Source organism: Corvus brachyrhynchos, unplaced genomic scaffold (genome assembly GCF_000691975.1).
Source record: "Corvus brachyrhynchos isolate BGI_N302 unplaced genomic scaffold, ASM69197v1 scaffold61, whole genome shotgun sequence".
Taxonomy (NCBI): Eukaryota; Metazoa; Chordata; class Aves; order Passeriformes; family Corvidae; genus Corvus; species Corvus brachyrhynchos.
The window spans coordinates 4,550,230-4,554,530 of NW_008236478.1; positions in this window are offsets into that span (position 1 = coordinate 4,550,230).

Here is a 4,301-nt window from a genome sequence, read left to right on the forward strand (position 1 = left end):
CGACCGGGCGGACACGCCCCCGGGCGCCCTTTCCTTGCCCGGGCCCGGAGGTGTCCCTGCTCTCTCGTCCTTCGGGAAGGGCAGCAGCAGCTGGGGGCACGCACGGGTACGAGGGGGGCTCGCTGTAGCACGCGCCTCTTCCAGCAGCCAGGGAGCAAACGGGGATTCGCTCCACGGGCTTTCCGTGTGCGGTAGATGTTTCACATGCCGAAGTGGGGCTGCTTCAGGGCGCTGCTAAATGACCTTGCCCAGTGGAAAGAAAGTATGGAACAAAAGTGGAACAAAACCCATGTTAAATTATAGGCTTCTCAGCTTCGATGGAAAAGAGCTGGGACCCTAGGTTGTAAGGTAATGCTGCCAGGGCCAGAATTCCTGGAATATAACTGCCTTTGTCCTCAGTGAAAAAGTACTTTTGAACTTTTAATGTGAATAGCTTTTCACCTCCCACACCTGGTGATCTGTGCACTGTCTGAGGATGACAGGCCCTGCTATAGGTCCTACATTTTACCTACTGCCTTTTACTAGAAGAAAGGGACAAAAACTGGTGGAAGGCAGCCCCCGCAGCATCAGCCGCAGCAACACTGTGGCACTGCTGGTGTCCCACCTCCCAGAGGCCCTGTGCTAGACGAGCCCTTGCAGAGGCTGGGGACAGCCCACAGGTGCCAGTGTGCTGTCTTCTGCGGGCTGTGAGTAATCCTACTAGAGAAGGTCCATCCCTGAGTTACTGCTCTTCAAAGATCATGTCCTGGTTGCTAACTGACTCTCTGGGTCTTCTGTGGATCAACAGTTCCACTGTCACCTTCTTGATGCCTGGCTGCTCTTTCCCAAGAGCGGTAGATGACTTGCAGTCAACCTGCAAGATGTGATAGGGGGTCTGTGAACTGTGATTTTCTGAGTTCACAGCTTTTACCAGTAGAAGCGACCACATACAAATGAACAGCAGGAAGTCCTGTGCTCTACATGTATCAACAGTGATGAACAGACAGTATAGGATTTTTCTGTTCCTGATTTGTGAGCAAAAGAAATTACAAGCTCTGCTGCTTATGTGTGAGAAGATAGGGTGTGAGCATAGCAGATGATGACAAGAACACTTCCATCTTGGATTCAAGCTACATACAAGCAGAGGGAACAAACAGTCATGAAAGGCTAGAGGCCCCTGCTGACAGATGCATGGCATAATGCATAATGAGAGTATTCACAGGACAGTAACACTTCAATTTCTTAGTTCTGCCCCTTGGTGACTGAAGTTCCTGCCTTTTGTGACAGTACATGACATTAAGTGTCACCCAGATGAAGCCTGAAGCAGTAACTGGCAATGCAGACAATGCTTTGGAAGGTCCTGCTCTGTTCCCTGGAGCCAGTTACTCAGGATGACCTTCCCTGGTCCTCCACTTCTCAAGCTGCACCCCTGCTGCTCACATTGCTCCTTTCCCTTCTCTTATCTTTTAGTGACTGCTGGCTCCCTCTCAAAGGTAGATGATATTTTCTCATTGTTTGTCTAAGGAAAGTGATAGAAAACAGCATCTGTGTGTTGGAAGCTTTGCTACTAGCCTTACTAGTTGCAAGGGGTTTCTTTTTCTTTTGGAGAAGCTACAAATACTTTCAGCCCCAGCCATCTACCTGCAGTAAGCCAGGCCAAACATCCCCCATGGGTATAATGGAGGACTGGTCACATGGCTGGCACTTACCAAATGTCTTCTACTTACCCATCATAAAAAAATGAGTGAATAACTCTGCAGTTTTATGACCCTGTGCTACTTGAATCTTTGTCCACGCAGCTTCCCACACATACTGCTGTGTTATCAGGGGTCATGTGCAGCAGCTGGGGCTGCTCTATCACACTATCTGCAGGCACTAAATAAGAGCTGCTTGAAACCTGTAAAAAAGGAGTCATCTCAAGGCTTTGCTACACATATTTCTATGTTGCTATGTAGTAGCTCACTGCACTGTTGGTGCTATAAAATATTTTGCTCCTGCTGTGTAAAATACCTGTTTTGCCCAGCTTGGGGAACATCATGAAAGATTGTTTAAAGTGATACCTTTGGCAAAAAAACCAGTAGTGAGATCCAGAGGGGTCACAGGCAGATCATTGCCCAAGTCAGTAAATATAGACTGGATACAGTAACTTTGTGCCTAATTGGTAATCTGGAGCACATTCGTGGCCATGGACTGGTGTCCCAGTTCCTAGTTGCCAATACAAGCAGAGAGCATTGTGCAGAGCCAGAGTAACTCTTTCCTTATCCAAGGAGGCATCCCTGCATTGAGGCAAACTGACAGGGTTATCTGAGTTAGCACAGCAGTTTGTCCTGTCAGTGATGGTTCCCTAGCTGTGCTTTTTATAGAGGACTCAGGTTTCCAGATACTTTGGTTTGGCAGCTTAAAATGTAGATCTGTCAGTCTGTCTTACCTTTCAAATGGGGCTGCTAAAATGGGAACACCAGAGGAAAAAAATTACTGTCTTACTGTGCATTTGACAGCACTTGGTGGCATATCAGCTTTTCTGACACTTGCAGGTGCACAATGGCAGAAATATATTACTGGAAGAAGCACAGCTGATTATAAAATCAAGCCCCATCATAGGGGGCCGTACCTCCAACTGCTTCTGTAACAAGGAAACCCAAATCAATCACCCAGACTAGATCTTTGTCTTTTCCTGAAAAAGTGGCAAATTAAAGGTAGTAAGTTAATTGCAACAAATTATCTATAGAAAACACAGTTTTATTATATCTACCATAGTTTCACTAAACCTTAAATGTATGTTTTTAAACACAGTTTGCAGCCTAGATGGTCCAGATGTAATGTAAGGCACAAGCTCGCTTTGCAAGGCATTTACTGAGGTTGCTCGGTGACAAACAGGCAATTGGGTTCACACTGTTCCATTCAAAGACAAATATATAGTATTAGCTCCACAGTGAATGCTTTTATATGCAGATGGTCCTCTGGGTCTTGACATTCTTCGTCTCACCTGAACTAACCAAGGCCTTTCAATCAGCAGTTCTGAGAACAGATAATGAGTGATTGTGCCTTCCTGTCACCTATCACACCGAAATGGGCTGCTCTGGTCATCTGTTTGCTGACCCTTGTCATTTTATGAGAATGAAAGAACTGCTTTTTTTCAGCCTCTGTTCTGAAACTGAGTAATTAAGCAAGGGTTTTGTGGTTTATTCTGACTTTATTACTTTCAGGTTGCTCTGCTTCTTTGCTATCCTCCCCCACAGCTTCAGAAGGGAAGAAAGGGGATATATTGCGTTGGAGGATATAGAAAGAGGAGCCTTTACCATTTAATTAAAACCTTTTGAAGCAAAGATAAGCAAATATTTCCTCAGAGCAAAGTTAAGTCATGACCACATTTATAGGTTAAAAAGCCCAGAGAGAAAAAAAAATATCTCAATTTCACTAGCATAGTAGTGCATCTCTTGAGAAATTCTTGCTGTTTGCTGGGTGGGAGAGCAATGCTAGCTCAATGCAGTAACAGTATGCAATTGAGCAAGGAAGCTTTTGATTTGGTTTTGGGCTTGAAACTAAAATGAATTACTAGATCAGAGGCACTACACTGGGGTTATTAGAAAACAGAAAATGTCCACCTTATTTTGGCTGGTACATATTTTGTTCCTGCAGCATCACACAACACCTGTGAATGAGACAGATCTTTAAATAATTAAATTTAAAGAACAACTGTGTAATAGATAGGGACAATTCTGTCACACAAGGTTTACAGCAGCCTTTTTTTTCCTTGCATCAAGCTGTTCTGTTCAGTATTTGCTCTCTGCTACTAAGACTAATCTTTGTAAATGTGAATTATCTATGAAGTTGGGTTGCTTTCTTGTGACCATGAGGCAAATAGTAATTTTTCAGGTACATAGAAAGTCAGTTGAGCCTGTAAGCCTTTGAAAATTAAAAATTACTTTTAATGATTTACCTGATGAAATACACTGAGCAGAAGTCTTACTAAGTCTTACTAGAAGGTTATATTCCTTACTTGCTTCTCAAAACCGTTTGGTGAACTTTGAAAATTACTAATGGTTGGGAATATATACCAAGGAAACTAGTCCTGGGAAACTCTGTTATTGTTTTAGGGATTTCTTCAGCATCGGCACAGTCCATACAGGAAGAAATAAATTTTTGATATTTTTAGAATTTTTATTAGCCCATTTCTCATGATTGGGGGGGTGCTCAACCAGATCTAACATGCTACAGCCTTTGGGAACCCTTCACTGAGATACCTGTAAATTGTGGTCACTTGTTAATAGGCAAATCAGAGAAAGTCTGGGAAAAAATATTGCACTGCCCCCACTGCAATA